The sequence below is a fragment of the Mobula birostris genome, chromosome 13 (genome assembly GCF_030028105.1).
Source record: "Mobula birostris isolate sMobBir1 chromosome 13, sMobBir1.hap1, whole genome shotgun sequence".
NCBI classification, from domain to species: Eukaryota; Metazoa; Chordata; class Chondrichthyes; order Myliobatiformes; family Myliobatidae; genus Mobula; species Mobula birostris.
In genome coordinates, this window is record NC_092382.1 from 39787815 (window position 1) to 39807856 (window position 20042).

Here is a 20042-nt window from a genome sequence, read left to right on the forward strand (position 1 = left end):
CAGTCTATCTTAGCTAGTTCACGTCTCATACCTTCAAAGTTACCCCTCTTTAAGTTCCGAACCTTTGTTTCTGAATTAACTATGTCACTCTCCATCTTAATGAAGAAATCCACCGTATTATGTTCACTCCTCCCAAGGGGCCTCTCACGACAAGATTGCTAATTAACCCTTCCTCATTGCTCAAAACCCAGTCCAGAATAGCCTGCTCTCTAGTTGGTTCCTCGACATGTTGGTTCAAAAAAACATCCCGCATACATTCCAAGAAATCCTCTTCCTCACCACCTTTACCAATTTGGTTCACCCAATCAACATGTAGATTGAAGTCACCCATTATAACTGCTGTTCCTTTATTGCACACATTTCTAATTTCCTGTTTAATACCATCTCCGACCTCACTACTACTGTTAGGTGGCCTGTACACAACTCTCACCAGCGTCTTCTGCCTCTTAGTGTTACGCAGCTCTACCCATATCGATTCCACATCTTCCCGGCTTATGTCCTTCCTTTCTATTGTGTTAATCTCTTCTTTAACCGGCAACGCCACCCCACCTCCTCTTCCTTCATGTCTATCCCTCCTGAATATTGAATATCCCTGAACGTTGAGCTCCCATCCCTAGTCACCCTGGAGCCATGTCTCTGTGATCCCAAATATATCATAATCATTAATAACAATCTGCACTTTCAATTCATTCATCTTATTAAGAATGCTCCTTGCATTGACACACAAAGCCTTCAGGCGCTCTTTTACAACTCTCTTAGCCCTTATACAATTATGCTGAAAAGTGGCCTTTTTAATGCTTGCCCTGGATTTGTCGGCCTGCCACTTTTACTTTTCTCCATAGTACTTTTTGTTTCTACCCTCACTTTACACCCCTCTGTCTCTCTGCACTGGTTCGCATCCCCTTGTTGTGAACTAACCTCCTCATGCCTAGTCTCTTTAATTTGATTCTCACCCCCCAACCATTCTAGTTTAAAGTCACCTCAGTAGCCCCCGCTAATCTCCCTGCCAGGATATTGGTCCCCCTAGGATTCAAGTGCAACCCGTCCTTTTTGTACAGGTCACGCCTGCGCCAAAAGAGGTCCCAATGATCCAAAAACTTGAATCCCTGCCCCCTGCTCCAATCCCTCAGCCACGCATTTATCCTCCACCTCATCGCATTCCTACTCTCACTGTCGCGTGGCACAGGCAGTAATCCCGAGATTACTACCTTTACGGTCCTTTTTCTGAACTCCCTTCCTAGCTCCCTATATTCTCCTTTCAGGACCTCATCCCTTTTCCTACCTATGTCATTGGTACCTATATGTACCACGACCTCTGGCTCCTCACCCTCCCACTTCAGGAAGTGGTCATTCTTTATTCCGCTGCCAGTAACATGCCAATGATAGTATTCCGTTACTACCATGTTTAACAGTGTAGATACTATACCCGTGTCGTTAGCGACTCCACCCTGAAACATGTGATGGCAATATTTGACAGTTTTCCGAAAAGGATAAATGTTTCTCCGCTATGTTCAAATTCATTAATTATTGTTTTCTGATTTGACGCCGAGGTGTTTTCAAACGAAGGAGGTTTTGGACACGTGTTAAAGGTTAGAACAGTTATATATGAAACACGCTGTAACGATTCACTGTTAAAGTAATGGCTTCTTTATAATGTTTCCCAGCTAAGGCTAATGTAATGCCTTCTCTGTAATGTACACTGCTGAGGTAACGGTGTCTCTGTAGCAGCAATGTTTGTGTTATGGCTGGAGATAACAGGACTGTGATTATGCATGTTAGCTAATCAGAGATTGTTGCTCTGTCTTGTGAATCTGGAGCGATGTTCTTCACGGTCTTATGTCGAGGAGAGCTAAAGAGGGAAGACGTGTGTGGAGAGAGCTGGTAGACCACGGGACGGAGTGGACTGAGCTCTAAGGGTTGGAAGATCGACGACGCTTGGAGAAGATTGATGGTGGAAGAATGACGACTGAGTGAGCTCCAACGTGCACTTTTGACTTTTCCCAGAATTGGACCATTTTAAATTTTCCTTCCTAACCCTATATTCAGATTAAGTTTCATAATGTTCAATCATTTAATGCATATAGTCTACTGTCCGATAGTTTGCGCTGTAGGTTTGTAACAGAGCGGTACATTACGTAGCGTCCACACAAACGTGATTTCCCAGATCAGCGGGGCCAAAGGCGGATTCCCCTAGACGAACACGAGCTGGGCAAGCCTAAAGGTACTAGATTGATTTCGTTGGATGCTGCGTGATCGCCCTGTTTAAATCTGTGCTGGTATGGATGTTGCTGGGATGGAGCAGTGACGTCCCTCCATGGGGTTGCCGGTAATTCATGCGTCCGTGTTAAGTGGGGTGGATATTCGTACCCCGGATGATTTGTTAATTCGATTTTTGAGTATGGGTAAAGCTGTTAGCAAAGTTGTATCGTAGCGGAAAGGTTTGATAAAATGACGGACTCAGACCTCGTTTTATTTCAGACTAGCCCTGACGTAACGGCGGTGGGACAGCCAGTGTCTATCGGTGCCACACGTGAGGCGGGGCCATGGCCAGTCCATACTGTTAGGGAGAACGAACCGGGTTAGATCACAGTCCCCTCAGTGGGTGAGCATCTGGGGGACAGTGACCACCGCTCTCCGGCCTTTAGCATTATCATGGAAAAGGATAGAATCAGAGAGGACAGGAAAGTTTTTAATTGGGCAATTCATGAGGCTATAAGGCGAAATCTTGCGGGTGTGAATTCGGATGACGTTTTTGCAGGGAAATATATTATGGACATCTGGTCGATGTTTACGGAGTTCTTGCAGGATGTTAGGGATAAATTTGTCCCGGTGAGGAAGATAAAGAATGGTAGGGTGAAGGAACTATTAGTGACAAGTGAGGTAAAAAAAAAAAATCTATTCAGGTTGAGGAAATCAGCATACATGAGGTTTAGGAAGCAAGGATCAGATGGGTCTATTGAGGAATGTAGGGAAGCAAGAAAGGAGCTTAAGAAGGGTCTGAGAAGAGCAACAAGGGGGCATGAGAAGGCCTTAGCGAGCAGGGTAAAGGAAAAGCCCAAGGCATTCTTCAATTATGTGGTGAACAAAAGGAAGAGAGGAGAGAATGTAGGGCCGATTAGAGATAAAGGTGGGAAGATGTGCCTGGAGGCTGTGGAAGTGAGCGAGGTCCTCAATGAACACTTCTCTTCGGTATTCACAAATGAGACAGAACTAGATGACGATGAGGACAATATGAGTGAGTTTGATGTTCTGGAACATGTTGATATTAAGGAAGAGGAGGTTTTGTACTTGTTAAAATACATTAGGACGAATAATTCCCCGGGGACTTTTGGAAAGTTCCCCAGGCTTCTGCACGAGGCGAGGGAAGAGATGGCTGAGCATTTGGCTAGGATCTTTTTGTCCTCGTTGTCCACGGGAATGAGACCGGAGGATTGGAGGGAGGCAAATGTTGTCACTTTGTACAAAGAAAGGTAGTAGGGATAGCCCGGGTAACTATAGACCAGTGAGCCTTTCGTCTGTGGTGAGAAAGCTGTTGGAAAAGATTCTTAGAGATAGGATCTATGGACATTTGGAGAAGTATTGTCTGATCAGGAACAGTCAGCATGGCTTTGTGAAGGGCAGATCGTGTCTAACAAGCCTGATAGAGTTTTTTGAGGAGGTGACCAGGCATATAGATGACGATAGTTCAGTGGATGTGATCTATGTGGATCTTAGTAAGGCACTTGACAAGGTTCCACTCGGTAGGCTTATTCAGAAAGTCAGAAGGCATGGTATCTAGTGAAGCTTGCTCAGGTGGATTCAGAATTGGCTTCCTGCAGAAAGCAGAGGGTCGGGGTGGAGCGAGTACTTTCGGATTGAAGGGTTGTGACCAGTGGTGTCCCAGAAGGATCTGTTCTTGGACCTCTACCTTTCGTGATTTTTATTAACGACCTGGATTTTGGGGTAGAAGGGTGGGTTAGCAAGCTTTCAGACTACACAAAGGTTGCTTGTGTTGTAGATAGTGTAGAGGATTGTAGAAGATTGCAGAGAGACATTGATAGGATGCTGAAGTGAGATGAGAAATGGCAGATGGAGTTCAACCCGGAGAAGTGTGAGGTGGTACACTTTGGAAGGACAAATTCCAAGGCAGAGTACAAAATAAATGGCAGGATACTTGGTAGTGTGGAGGAGCAGAGGGATCTGGGGGTATATTTCTGCAGATCACTGAAAGTTGCCTCACAGGTAGATAGGGTAGTTAAAAGAGGATATGGGGTGTTAGGCTTCATAAGTCGAATTATAGAGTTTAAGAATCGCGAGGTAATGGAGGAGCTCTATCAAACTCTGTTTAGGCCACACTTGGAGTACTGTGTGTAGTTTTGGTCACCTCACTATAGGAAGGATGCGGGCGCATTGGAAATGGTACAGAGGAGATTTACCAGGTTGCTGCCTGCTTTAGAGCGTATGCATTATGATCAGAGATTAAGGGAGCTAGGGCTTCAGTCTTTGGCGAGAAGGAGGATGAGAGGAGACATGATAGAGGTATACAAGATATTAAGAAGAATAAATAGAATGGACAGCAAGCGCCTCTTCCCCGAGGCACCACTGCTCAATACAAGATGACATGGCTTTCAGGTATGGGGCGGGAAGTTCAAGGGGGATATCAGAGGAAGGGTTTTGACTGAGAGACTGGTTGGTGCGTGGAAGCACTGCTTGAGTCAGTTTTGGAAGCAGATACACTAGTGAAATTTATTAGACTACTAGACAGGTATATGGAGGAAATTGTGTTGGGGGTTAAATGGGAGGCAGGGTTTAAGGGTTGGCACAACATTGTGAGCCGTAGCGCTTGCACTGTGTTGTACTGTTATATGTTCTATGCTCTACGAGAAGAAGGCGGAAGCCGAGTAGTCTGGGTCACAGTCTGAGTTGCCCGTAGCTGGGCCGGTGATTTCAGAGGCAGGGTTCTCTCATACCTGAGGAATGAGGGGAAAGAGTGGTCGGATTTGGAAAATTTAATTAGTCCACGTCCTCCAGTCAAGAGTAACACTTCTGAGTTGGGATCAGCCCTTACTTCCCTGGCGAATAAGTGGTCCAGTGCATAGGCAGAGGGTTCCCGCCAGAGGCTAAGAATATTCCGTGGAATTATGTGCACTCCCGAGGGGGAAAGTAGTATGAGACGTGTGTGGAGCAGATCTCTCAGTTGTTAGATGAGTGGCAGTGCTCTGATGACGAAAAGCAACACAGATTGGTTGAAGGTTTGAAGGTGTTGGCGGCTGATATAGTGAGAGCCGTGAAAACAAGCCAACCCTCTGCTACACTTGCTGAGTGCTGTATCTACACGCATTAGAGAGCGCTTTTGGTACGACAGGGAGCCCACTGGAACTTATGGAGGGTTTCAAAATATGCGCCAGGAAAATGGGAAGAAGCTTTCTGCTTACATTTTTCGGCAGTTAAATTGTTTGCGTCGCCGGGGCGTCATTCAGGCGGCTGAGGTGGATAAGTTAAGGACGGATCGGAGAGCCAAGCGCGCCCATTCCCAGGACACGATTGCTTGGGGTCTCCGACAGTCCCGTAAAACGCGCCCTCCTCCCTCATATGTTGAGCTGCTCAGAGAGGTGCGGAAGGAAGAGAACGTATCGGAGGCGCGGGAGCACTCCGTCAGCAGGTAAAGTCCACGGTAGTAGCCCCTTGTGGTGAAGTGACCGCGGCCAGCCCAACGGTAAAGGAGATGGTGAAGGAGATGGAGGCAGAACTGAGAACTGAGATGTCCCGGGTGGATGATCGGACTGGTAGAGAGCCCCCCCCCCCCCCCCCACAAGGGGACGGATTACGCAGAGGGCTGCGGGTGGCCGGGGTTCCGTGAGCGAAGGGACGGCCGGCAGAGTCTGCTTTAAAATTGTATATTTCGTTGTCATACAAAACATCATAGAAGCATACTTGCTTCACGGTCTATAAACCATTGGACATTCAGTGCCGTAGAAGGATATCATTAGACTCTCCTGTCGGCACCGTTCCGTCTAGCAACTGAATACAAGCGGCATATGATTATGCAACTTCAGACTCCTTATCAAATGAACAGTGACCAGTATTAAATTAAAGTAGAAGTCACTAATGTCTTCGTTGTAAGTGTAACAAATTACTTTTGTCCGTACTATGTGATCATATATTCCATAAACACTCGCTTTCTCTGGTCTGCCCGGATTGTACCACAACCCGATGTAATGATAAAAAGAACAGACAACGAGCCTTCTTCCCCAGCAGCTTGAATGTTTACTAATATCCTTGTGCAAAAGAAACATCATATGATCTTGATGTTTATTTGCTAGAAATCCCATCAATAATACCAATATTATCGTACTGACTGTGCAGTTTTGTATCTTGCTGAGCACTGAGCAGCTTTATTTGCTGCATGTGAGCGGGCATTAACAATTCAGTATATTACGAATGTTGTCGCACTCTCCCTTCGTAACGCGTGACAATGGGATCAATGATAGTTGGACATTATCTTTGGTCGCAAACACGAGGAAATCTGCAGATGCTGGAACTTCAAGCAACACACATCAAAGTTGCTGGTGAACGCAGCAGGCCAGGCAGCATCTCTAGGAAGAGGTACAGTCGACGCTTCGGGCCGCGACACTTCATCAGGACTAACTCAAAGAAGAGCTAGTAAGATCTTTAGTCGAATAGTTCTGCCGAGTGACGTACTTTGAAAGTGTAGAAAAATCTGCTTATTGAAAGCAAGAGCCCGTAATCTTTCTGAAGTTCCAGCATGACACTCATTGTGTCTGCTTCGTATCCGCTGTTCTGCAGTTCCAATCCAGGTAGTGGCTCTCCATCAGGTCGGAGAGATGAGTTTGATTGTCATCGGCTGAGACTTCGGACAGATTCATCAAGACTGTGTTTCACATCCATCCGCATTTGCAATGAACTCTTCCTTTTCTCTTTTGGAGCAATGTTTACAAATCATTCCAAGATCTTCAGCAATAGCGTGTTTTATTTTATCTTTTGCAAACATGTGGCGTATTTCATAATTCGGCATGTGCTGAACTGAAACCGCTTAACTACTACTATTCCTGACTGCAATTAATCTGATTTGTGATGTGCAATAATTCGCTTTGTTGTTGTACACAGCCAGGTTGAATCAAAGCAAACCTGAACATTTATTAGGAACAATCTTCACAATACGTTTAAGTGTTTAAATATGTTAAATGCGTGCATACATAATATTTCAACAATTATATTTCCTATGTCATTACCAGTATGCGAGATCAGAACAAGAAGCTGCCTTATAAAGCTGTAATTGATGTAGACTCGATATTATTATACTACCCCATGCGTTCCATGATCTGCACCACTGGATACAAGCTGGACCTCCTTTCATACTTTAGGTTCTTTATGCACTGCTCCACTGAACAATGTCCGGAATTAATTTTGTGCGGATAAACCAAATTAAAGAGATGTAAATCGCCCCTTTCCTCCGCCAGCCTGCAGTTCACACGTGAGTATGGTTAGTCCATCTGCTTCGCCCACTACTCCCCCTCCACCCCACCGGTCAGGGCCAGGTGCAGATGTGGGAGTAGGTAAGTATGGTCCTATGAGCAGATGCGGTATATCACAAGTCCTGGTTACGCGATCATTGACGCCAAACAGGCGATCTTTGAAGAGTGCTGATTATCCCTGGAGACCTCGAACACGGGGGCGATTTTTTGCCGTTTTTCTCATTCACATTAACGATCAAAATGAAATTGTATTTGAGGTTGTGGAAGAGATTCTGGGGAGGGTACGACAAGTTACACCCGGGGTCTAATGTCCTAGTGGGCAGGTTGGATCGAGTTTTTTTCTGGTCAGTTTATCTTAATTTGGCATGGGGCAGGGAACCGGTGTGATAATGCTGAAGATGCGGCAGTTGTTTGAGAAACAGAGACAATGTGTAACGAGACCGCTGGAAGGGAAAGACTGATGATGGATCAAAATTGCTATCAAGAAGATGAATGCAAGATAAAAAAGGTGGACAAAATTGAAATGGGCGAATACCGGACTAATCGTGTTATATTTGAATGCGTGTTGTTCACTGGATATTGTAGAAGAACTTCCAGCAGAGCTACATATTGGCATACGTGTGTAAGCTGTGGAAAGAAGAAATGAATCATAGAACGGAAATTATAGCTAGGAGCTTAATGTGACTGATATACATTGCAGCAAATGTCCAGGAAAGAATGTGGAAGGGGCGGTGTTGCTGTGTTGGTTCAAAATGAAACCGTATCATTGGAAAGAGGTAATACAGGGTCGTAAGGCGTTGTATCATTGTGGATAGAGCTAACGAACCGTAAGGATCTTAATGTGACTTTTAGAGAGACCCCACAGTCAAGAGTAGGGATGTGCTATACAAATTACAACGGGAGATAGAACTCCATGCCTAAAGGTTAATATTACAATCGTCATGAGGGATTTAAATATTCAGCAAGACTGGGAAAATCATGTTGGTGCTGGATTCCAACAGTGAGAATTTCAACAATGTCTACGTGATGTTTTTTTTTAAGAGTAGCTCGAAGTTAAGCCCACTGCGGTATCAACGATTCTGGACTGTGTAATGAGCCGGAGTTAATTGGAGAGATTGATCAAAGAACGCTTTGGAGAAATTGATCACAGTCTGATCTAATTCACCCTGAAATTTGAGAAGAAAGAGCTAAAGTGGGATGCATTAGGATTACTATGGAGTAAATGGAATTATATCGGCATGAGAGAAGAGCTGGCCAAAATTGGCCTGGAAAAGCACACTGGCAGCAATGAACAGCACGGCAGCAATGGCTGTAATTTCCGGAAGGTATCTGGAAGACACAGGATATATGCTTCCGAAAGAGGAGATGTCTTCTAAAGGAAAGATGGTACAACCATGGCGAACAAGAGAAGTCAAAGCCAACATAATAGCCATAGAGTAGGTTTGCAATACAGCAAGAATTACTGGGAAGCATGATGATTTTCTGATGCCAACGGAAGGCAACCAATAAGTCATTAAGAAGTAAAAAAAAAATATGGAAGCCAATAAAATTAAAGAAGTTAACAAAAGTTTCTTGAGATACACTCTGGAAGAAAGGCAAGAGTGGATATTGGACCGCAGGAAAGCGATGACCAAGCGGTAGCATGGGAGATAATTGAATGGCGGAGGTCCGGAAAAAGTATTCTACATCAATTTTCACTGTGACACTGCCAGTATGGTGGAAGATCCAGTTGTTAGGGGTCATGAAATGAAACCAACAGTCTATACAATAATTCCAAAATCAGAGTTGCTAAATAGATAATGTTCTGCATATCTACGAAGAAATATCCTGTCACATTACAAATCCTTCAATGTTACCTGAATCGTCATGGCAATAATCCTTCAGTAGTCACTTTAGCATAGTAGCACACGAGTTTGTACACCAAGTTTTTTTTTAAGTTGCGTATGTTGTGAAGTTTTAATTAAACGGAGGACATTATACACATTGTTTTGAAGGGAATTTGGTGCACGACATTGTTGTCCAATTTAACACCACTTTATGCTGAGTGAAGGATTACCCCCTTAGTAATAATGATCAGTTAGGCACAGGCACATTCTGTACTTACTGTATCAGCTGAAACACAGGTGAATTTACACAACCGAAAACCTGAGTGAACACGTAGTAATTTCCCAGACACCACACTCCACCCCGCACCACACCAATGAATAACCAAAGAATGTAAACCCTGGGGAAGGAGCCTACACTGGCCAGGTGCTCTTCCTTGTCCCGATGTCATCCATGTGATTTTTTTTTTACTTCAGCTCCTTTGCATCCGAAGCTTTATTTTGGAAGCTACGCTAACTGGTGACTGAAGATAATGGTAACATGCCACCAACGTAACCTATCTTGTTCGCTCTATCACATTACGAGGTTCACCCTCAGCGCTGGTGAACTAGGAGCACAAATAACCTGGTATACCTGCCGAACAGGTGCCCGCCACCCTTCAATTGCCAGTGGGAATTTCATTTTACTCGAATCCGGAGTCTCTCTGCCCACACGACACCCCCTTCGCCCCACGCCCCCCCCCCCAAATATATATATATACTTGCTCCCGTGGTGAATTTTAGCTATAACTGCTCAGATGACTAACTTCGCACCAATCTTTCTGCCATATTCTGCATTTTAAATAATGATCCTTGTTGATATCTGTATTTTGACAGCTTTCAGCATTGCCCTGATAGATGTGTCTGGACAGCCGTGAGCTGAGAACCGTAATCATTACGCTATGTCTGAATGTCCCTTGTGCTCATGCACTGTGTTTCATTATGATGTTCCGAGCTTTGATCTCTGATATCACTCGTCCTTCAACATCGCCCACTCCAGCACACTTTCAATGGCTTCACTGGAACAGCAACTCGAAAGTTGTTCGGCAAACATTTTTGTGCTGATTGTGAAGTTGTTGAATATCACCGCTCAGGGAATAATGACCCTGGGATGTATGATTAAAGATCCCACAGGAGCGTTCACTTGAATTTAGTTCAATAATTTTCATTCAATAATCTTGTCTCGGAAACATCGATATTTAAATGTAATAGAATGCCGCCAACTATTGTTTCGCTTGTGCATTTTCGCCATTAATTGTTCTCTCTCTGATCAGTCTGTCCCTCTCTGTGACTCCAACCCGATATTAATTCTCAAATATTGGGATTGTTTATTGTCATTGGGATTGTTTATTGTCACCCACGAACATAATGGAGAACGAAACCATTATTACCTGATGCCGATGCAGCTGTAAAAAAATAAAGTAAGTCTAAAAACGCAATAAATATCAATATAAACTTATACTATAAAATAAAACGTACAATGAGGTAGTAAAAACATAGGGTTAATTTATATACGTGGACTGAGTGTATGTACTTAAATCGATGCTAGTTGCGGGAGTATCTTAACATCAGATGACTCTGACAGAAAATGATAAAGTAATAAACTGAATGACCTCTAAAATGTGCCGACGGCCAGAGCGTTATACGGCATAATTGCAAAGACATTTCGCACAATACATTAAACCGTTTCGTACCAATCAATTCCCACGTGCCGCGAGTCAGTGTCATAACGGGGGCGATGGTGGCGGTGCCAAATGGAAGACGCAGTCACTGAAGAACAAAGAACTGGACTGGACTAGAGTTAGGGACGGGATAGGACATAGACTAGGAACTGGTACAGGAACACAGACTTAGGCTATGACTTTGGCTAGGAAAGCGGGACCAGGACAAGGAACTGGGAACTTGGCGCCTGGACTTGGACTCCGAGCCAGAGACTGGATAAGGACCCAGAACCTGCGTCTTGACCCCGGAACTAGGCGAGGACATGACGTGGCTACAGGACAGGACATGGCTTGGGTTCTTCAAGGCTTGGCTGCAGGACTAGACGAGGCTTGGGTTCTTCGAGGCTTGGCTACAGGACTAGACGAGGAACTCCTGCACAGGACAAAGCACATGGACAGGACGAGAAGCCGAAGCCTTGATGTGGTCTTGGGAGAACAGGAAAACAGAACACAGAGCCGGGACCCCTCCTTGGGAACAGGACTTGGGGCCGGGCCTCTATACGGAGTCAGGACCCCTCCTTTGGAGCGGGACGTGGGGCCGGGCTCGTACCCAGAACATAGAGAGGCGGTTGGCAACAAAAGGTAGCGGCAAACGGCCGGACCTACTTAGTGAAGGCGTTAACACAGACAGTTCCCAACTTAAGGTAGCGGTACACGGCCGGACCTACCTAGCGAAGGCGAGGATACACAGACTGTTCCTAATTCAAAGTAGCAGCACACGGCCGGACCTACCTAGCGAAGGCGAGGACAGAAACAGACAGTTCCAAACAACGATAGACAGTTCCTTATCTTGGCATACCAAGGCTCCGGTCTTGCTCCGGCGGTAGAACTTGACAGAGATCCAGGCGAAGACGCCGACAAGGCTGCAGGCAAGTCTTCCGGCCAAGGCATCAGGTAAAGGTTGCAGGCAAGGCTTCAGGCAAGGCTTCAGAAGGAAGGGGAGGGGAAGAGAAGGGAAGGGAACAGTCCAGCAGCCAGAGGCTGAATCCTGAAGCTATTTATGAAGCCAGCCCAAACGAGATCAGGTGCCTCAACGGAAACCGTTGAAAACTGGAAAGCCTGGAATAAGGAACGATGGACCGGAACGTGAACCGGAATGCGGACTTCACGGACCGGACCATGACAGTCAGAGAGAGATAAATTAAGAAACATTTGGATATCTAGGCAGAAAATCTCATTTGGTATCATTTTGAGTTTATCAGATGGAAAAAGATTCGCTTCTCTGCAGGAGAAAGTATCTCAGATATGCATCCACTGTTCATACAAAATGGTTAACCGAGCTTAAAAGAGATGCGGTAAGGTTGTGAACGAGCAACAGATATTTCCTTTTCAGTTCTTCAGTCATGAAGCGAGCCTCTGCTGCATCCGGGTTTCTCGTATATCTCGGAATATCTGTGGTACGGGGTCTTCGAAGGGTCAACATCTAAGTAGTAGCTATCGGAAATTGTTTAGGATTGCACAATTGGTGAAGAATCTGGCAGCAGAGGGGATCTTCTCTTTCAATAATACAATGAACCAATTACTCTGTGGTCTACGGAATACTGGCTTAATAGTACTGGTCCACGGCACCAAATCTGTTGAGAAGCTTTGCACTGGTGAATATTTATGTAAAACATTCATTTGCGACCTTCGCTACCACTTCCGGCTCTAGGCACATGTTTCTTTCCTCTGTCTTCTTGATGTTGTGTGGAAGGTTGAAGTCCATCCTCTCTGTCTGTAGATTCATTCGACTTTGTGATTAGTCCAATCACTGTTGTGTCCTCTGCGACTATGATGATTGAGTTGATTAGCATGAACAAGAGTGCAGTCATAGGCGATACTTCAGGCATGGGTTCAGGTAAGGCTTCAAGCAGGGCTTCAGAAGGAAGGGGAAGGAAAGGGAAGGGAACAGTCCAGCAAAAACTCCCTGGTTTGCAGAGGTATTTATGTGCCAGACCGAAATGAGAATCAGGTGCCTCAATTAAAGCACCCAACAGAGCAAGGGAGAAAGCAGGAAAACCCGGAACAAGGATCGATAGACCAGCCCGTGAACCGAAATGCAGACTGCACTGACCGGGCAATGACAAATTCACTGAACAATTATGTGTATGTAGTCGAATATATAAAAATACAAGATCACAGAGGAAAATTAGGCTACAAGAACAATAACAGTTCTACACCCCAATCCAAACAGATGTTAATATCTGAAATTTCGCCAGAGGAGGGATCAGACGCAATTACGTCGTCTAAAAGACAATTAGTTGGGCATATAAGTAGGCGAGGCCTATAAGGATATGATTCTGATGTGGACTAATGGGGTGATATCACGTGGGCAAATACAAGTTTGCCTGACGTACAAAGGCCGAACGGTTGTATGTATATATGACTTTAGCATTTCAGTATTGTTGAAATATTAACCGTGTTCCCCTCTTAGGAAAACTGATTATTTCCACTTCGCTCTTCAATCTGTTTCAGGGTCTGAGCGCAGGTCTTTAGTCTGACCTTGATTAAGGACTTGAGGTCTCTGCGGGAATAGACACCAGGCCTGAGTGTATGTAGATGTGAACATTTCAATGAATTAGCATCCCCTGTCTCCGATTATACACCCCGCCCCGTCTTCTGCTGTAACGCAGCCACGCTCCTGGTTTACCAGTAACCCCAGCGAATTTAGCGAGCCCTTGCTTGTCGCTGTGATATCAGCAGTGTCCTGTTAGGACGGACCCGGATATATGGTCTGCTGCTGATATTCGGGGCTGAATTGCACAGACCTTTAAAGGTCACATGGGGCTTCTTTTTTTTTGGAAACTAATAGTGATATTCGTTGTCTTGGGGATGTTGTTTACCGTGATTGCAGCAGTGATGTTAAATTGCTGAAAAATTCAACAACTGGCTGGAAGACCTCAAAGTCAGACACCGCAGCATACTCCATCCCCGCCCCCTCCCTCACACACACACACATTAAAGAAAGACTACGTAATATGAGCTCAGTGAGTCACAGCAGCTCAGATTTTATTGACAGTCTGGAACATCTGAAAGGTTTGATTGTTCAATACAGAAGTACGGAAGGGCATGAATGCAGGACTTTGTAACCCCCTGACTGAGTTGTGTTCAATACAGCATAAGGGAATAGAAGAGGACCTGATCTGTTCCCACACAGGAAGATGAAGAAGGGATTGCTCGAAAGTCTCGTAGTTGGATGGGGTGCTGACCCAGAGTTCACGCGGAGACTAATTCTGTGCCCCTGTGAGTGGCCGGAAGCTGATAGGCCTCACATTGAGAGTATGCAGCGGGCTCAGTTGAAAACAATAATAATAAGGCACAGAGTTAAATACAGTGAGAAGCTCGCGGGAAAGCAAAAGGGAACGAAGAATTACAATTAAGACATGACGATTTTGAAAGGCAGCGAGACCAAAGGACATGGCGCTGTGTGGCTGGTAAAAATGGAAATGAATTGCATGAAAATACAGTTGAGGCTTGATAAGGCATTGGTCAGACAACAGCTATAGTACTTATGCGACCTTTATTTAAGGATAGATGTCTATCATTGGTGAGGCGCAGAACAGAGTCAGAGTGAAATCTGTAAGTGTAAGTTTCAGCATAAGAGGAACTTTTGATAGCTATCGTCCTGTACTTTCTGGCATTTAGAAGAATGAGCTGGGATGGGATGGGGGAGGAGTCTCATTGAAACGTAGTGAATGTCAAAATCCTATACAGTAGATGTGGAGGGGATGTTGCCAATAGGGGGGCGGGAAAGCACAGCCTCAAAATAAAAGAGCATCCATTCAAAGCAGCGATAAGGAATAATATATTTTGCCAGAGGCTGGTGAATCTGTGGAATTCAGTGCTACAGACGGCTGTGGAGGCCAGAGCCCGGGAGAGGTAAGTCGATGGGTGGTGAGGAGGGAATTTTTGTGATAGATGGGCAGAAGTCTAAAGACAGCTGGGATCTGCCGGTCCTCGAACCACAGGGTTGACTCCACACTGTTCCATGTGCGCTTCAACAAAGACCTTGCACTAATACCGCAACAGTGCTTGACTCTCTCCCTGGCGCTAGAGCAGCAAAACCGGGAAATGTAATGTGACCCGCAGACACCCCCTGTTCCGGACGTCACAATGTGTCCTGTGCAAGGTGAGCCTGAACATCACACCTCAGCCATTGCACCAACTCTCAATCATCATAACGTTTTTCTCCCTGTCCACAGAGTGGAAGATCTAGCATTTTCCGCACGTGGAGCGATTGATCACTCTATGTCGGTACCACACTATAGGTGAAACCCACCTCTCCTGCACCCAATCGTACCTTTCATTGTGCCATCGACCGGGTGGAAAGCAAACTGACTGCCCAGCATTTGCTGTTTACAAAAGTCTACCGGCCTAATAGTCTACCAATGCTACCCCAGGGAAAGACGCCTACCGTGGTCCGTGGCAATTCTCGCTGGCACTGCTCCTCGTGGTTTATTCGCATTCGGCGGAATATAAACAACTCTCTACGAGGTGTGGGTCCACCCGCCACGGCTTATTTATAGAAAATACGTTTTTGTTTAACTTCTACATTAAAACAACAAAGAACACCGGAACTAGCAAAGTTTATTAACACAGATTAATTTAAAATAGTCAAATCCTCGGCAAGGATAACATTTTTCCTTGCTTTGCCTACTGTCCCGGAACAACTTCATGGTATCAATGGACGTTTAGGACAGTCTGACCCCGTAGGAAAGAGAGATTCGAGAGACTGAGCGTCAGAACAGTGATTCCATTTAGTAACAGTATTAATACAAGCGTCAGAGATTGTTGTTGTAATTGTCAGTGATGTCACTGGATGACGAGGTAGCCGGAACTCACACGCTGATAATCCCCTGATAAGTGTAAACATCACGAAGAGTAAGGATGTAGTTAATCCGAAGATACAGCGTGTGTCTCGGAAGGTCATTCTGCGGCTCTCTCGCAATATTCAGATCCGCAGCAACAAGTCCATTTTATTATTGACATCAACCGAACAGATACGGAAAATAGTTCCTACGTTTACACCTGCCCCTGCGACGTATGGGAACAAAGAGTGCAATCTGTTAAAATTCGCAGAAGGGTGAATTTTAGTGGGAACTGCTCACGTAATGTTTAAGCTTCGAAAGGACGCAGAAAGGATTCACAATGATGTAATTGGAACTTGGAGTTTGAGGTAAACGGGAAGTATGGATAGTTTTTTTTTGTTCTGCGGTAGAGGCTGAAGGGTGAATATATAAAGATTTATATAAACTACGTTGAGACAGCATAATGTAGACAATCAGCATTTCTCCAGCCGAGTGAATTCTAGGACTAGTGGTTATAGTTTTATGCGCATAGGTGAAGTTTTAAAGTGGTTCCTGAGGAACACAATTTTCAGTGTGGTGGGCACAAGGAACGAGATGCCAGTCAGAATAGTTCAGGCAATGTAATTGGAATGTCTCTTTGGCATTTGGACAAGATCATGTTTTGAAAGCTTTGAGAGGATTGTTGTCTAAACACAGGCAAATGGGAGTCACTCAGGAAGGCACCCGCTTCGACACGTTCAATCCTCTTGACAATGAGCTGTGTTAAATCAGGCAGACAGATCGACAAGATTGAAGGGCATTGAAGCTTGTGGAAGGTAAATGCGAGATTGCTTTGCCTCAGTACCCTTTAGACCAGGTGAGAATCAGCTTCGCGTGGCCCGTGTTAATATCCTGAATAAATCTGTTTTCACGCAATCCCGGCACTGTGGGGATGGGGTTCCCGAGCGAACTGTGGAGTGTTGGTGATAGTATTACCTCCCTAAGATATGAACCATATTGAGATTTAATTAAAAAGTGAATGTGGGTCATCTGCACATGATTTAAGAAAATAAATTTGAAAAACAATGCATCGTGTGCTTATTTATTAGTTTTCACAGAAGGTACTCAAATATTTAGGTGTTGATCTCTGTCTTCTGTAAGGGCCAATTTCCATAAACTGACATATTGCGAAGTAACCTCGAGTATAATGTATAGAGGATCGAGAATGGAAGATTGTCTTCTATTGCCAATGGGTGGAGTGTTCAATTGAAGAGGTTTTGTTTCAGCTAAGTGGCACTGCGGATCAGGAAGCAAATAGAACAACACAACGTAAGCTTAAATGACACAGACAATTTACTTCCTAAATTTGTATTCTTCTACTAATTATCGAGAAAGAATATTTTCTATTCTCAATTCCTGCTAACGTTTTTGGAGACGGTTATGCAGTATTCGTACAGTTTTTGTCCCTCATTTTCGCTGTTGCAGATGATACAACTTGACAGATCGGGAAACATGGAATAAGAATGTTATTGACCGTAGCTCTCTGCTGCTTTACAGAGATCCAATGTTGGGCACAAATAATTTGGTTTCTTTAACATTGAAATGGCTCTTGTCCTAATTCAATACTCGATTCCATCCGGCCAATTCCACGCATTCATACATTTTATTTCTACGTTGAGCTAATTCTTATTAGATACGAATGAGGCACTTTAAGTTACCGAGCATCGCGATGTTTTATATGAGAATGTTTACCTTATTATCAAACTGAAAGCGCAGATCCTTTACAAGATGTTTCCTGTTGTAGGACGTGTGCGAGCTGGGACTGAATTCTACTTAGGGGAGAGATCCTTAGATGAACTTACATTTGTCTTGGTCAATGCCCGGATAAGGGTCCATGGAGACAGTATCAAAGCCTTTAACTCTCTCCTGAAGTTAGTTTGGGTCGCTGCATAAATACACGTGTTTGTACAGGAACTCATATTCGTGAGCAGAGTCCCGGTTTCAGCAGCAATATATCGGGCAGAGTAATAGTCGCGATCAGAATACATGGTTAGACTGGCGATAAAATGCGTCACTGTCGACGGCAGCCAAAATATCATGAAGCTGCCCGACACACAGAACAGTAACACGATGCCCTTTTTTCTGTTCTCCATTTCCGTGTCACGTTCACTCTTACTCTTATGGATTCGGAAGCCCCTCCGGGATTTGCTGGCCACCAAGATATGCCTGGCTGTCATCCCATTAAATAGAAATATTAAACCAAATACGCACAGCAAGTTTTGAAAGGATTTGAATCTGCTGAATGCGACAAAAGTTGGAGAGTGGAAGATGTCCAATTTCGGGCGAATACCCCAAGAAATATTTCCAATTATTTTTTGAGGCTGAAATGCAAACAAGAAAGGTATATTCTCCAAACAAAGCACTGCCAGTATTACTGCTGCCAGGATTCTGGCAATCTTCACTCTGCAGTATTTTGTTTTAAACTTCTGACAGCATATGGCAACATATCGATCACAGGTGAAGGCGACGGTGTACCACAGTGATAGTTCCAGAGTGACTGCCAACACGTAGACCGTGGCTTTAAGGACTCTCGTATAATGCAGAAATGAATTTGACAGGCGGAATATTAAAATCTCATAGACAAGGACATTGATGAGAATGACCAATAAATCTGCCACTGCCATCATCGTCATGTAGGCAGAGATGCATTTGGAAAGACCGCATTTTCTCCGTGAGAGAATAATAATTGTTAACAAATTAGCTGCAACAGAAAAAAAAAACAACCGAAAAAGACGTCACTAAAGAAGGAAGACAAGTGAATCTTACAACTTGTTGTTGAAATATGTTCGGATGGATTTCTGTTCAGTCTGTGCACACCGATGGTCTGAGAGTGAGCATAGGCAAGACAAAAAGGCACTTCGCAGTGTGATCTTCACCAGCTGGAAACGGGCTGAAAAAATAGCAAGTGCAGTTTACTGGAAGCCTGGGTAATGTGTTGCTCTTCAGGAGGCCAAACCAGGTTACCGTTGCTTGGCGAATGGCAGGGTGTGAGTTTTACCGTACAAAAGAAAATGAGCTGTAAATACAGATCCGTCATTCATTTGAAGTGAAACAATGGGTGACCGGGCGGCACCGTGAGCTTTTAGCACATCGCCCATCACAAATCAGGACCTTGAGCACTGCGGTTGTGTTATTGAGTTAAAGTTGTACAATACATAATTGAAACCGAATTCCTTGTATTGTTTACATTTGTAGTCACCTTAATACATGAATTATATCAAAATTACTGACAGAGTTCAGAATATTTACAAGGATACTGACGGGACTGAGAAATCTTTGTATACATTAGGGGTATAGTTCGTCTAAATGCATTCCAGCATTTTCCCCTCAGGTTGTGTGAAACTATTTTGAACGATCATAGGATTAGCGTGAAAGTTGAAATGTTTCGGGATAATCTGAGAGAAGTTATTTACTCAGAGGGTGCTGCGGGTGTGGAAACAGCTTCCTGCGGTGCGGACGATGCGGGATCTATTGTACCACGTAAGATAAGTTTGGATAGGGACAAGATGGGAAGGAGGTAGACGAATGTTAGTCAGGTGCCGGTTGAGAGGACAACAGAGGTTCAGGTCTCTAAGGCGGACCGAATGGCCGCTTTTTGTGTTGTAGCACACTTTTACTCTATGACAGGGACGATGAAAAATACATTACCTACTGAACGAAACACTACTGCTATTTCAGGTATGGTATGCCTCCGTTATCTTTGCACCGCACATGAGGAGACCCCTCATGTGTCCAGAAGAAAGTCTTCTCAGCGGCCGTGTGGACAGGTAAGGATACAGCGCTTACTGAGCAGTTTGTGCAATGGATACATTGTGGTGCATCTCCTGATCATACTTCATAAAAAAAAACAACATTGTCCTGCAGAAGGCCATTAGCTGTTACACAATGTATTAATAAGACTTACCGGGTAAACCAAACACCACTAGTACAGGGTAACAAACGTCTTTCATCTGTAGGATCGCCGGTCGACGCATTTTCAATTGCTTGAATTATCTCCCGTTGTGTAGTTCACATCGGCGTATGACTTGGATCACGAAACTCTGCTAATTTATAGGAAACACGAATTCTCCGTCACGGGTAAACGGGTTGTGCAATAAATGACGTTACTTGCAGCCAATGAACAAACAAGGGTTGATATTCCGCTCCAGTGCCACCTGG

The 20042-nt window shown here is 44.5% G+C and overlaps 1 protein-coding gene across 1 annotated transcript in view; it reads right to left on the minus strand.

The window, feature by feature from the left end:
* Nucleotides 1-19886, minus strand: part of LOC140207554 (muscarinic acetylcholine receptor M2-like) — a 40840-nt gene extending 20954 nt beyond the window's left edge. Inside the window, exon 1 of the mRNA XM_072276091.1 lies at nucleotides 19789-19886. The gene's annotated coding sequence lies outside the window, so the exon portion shown is untranslated. The remainder of the gene's footprint in view (nucleotides 1-19788) is intronic.
* Nucleotides 19887-20042: the final 156 nt, after the last annotated feature.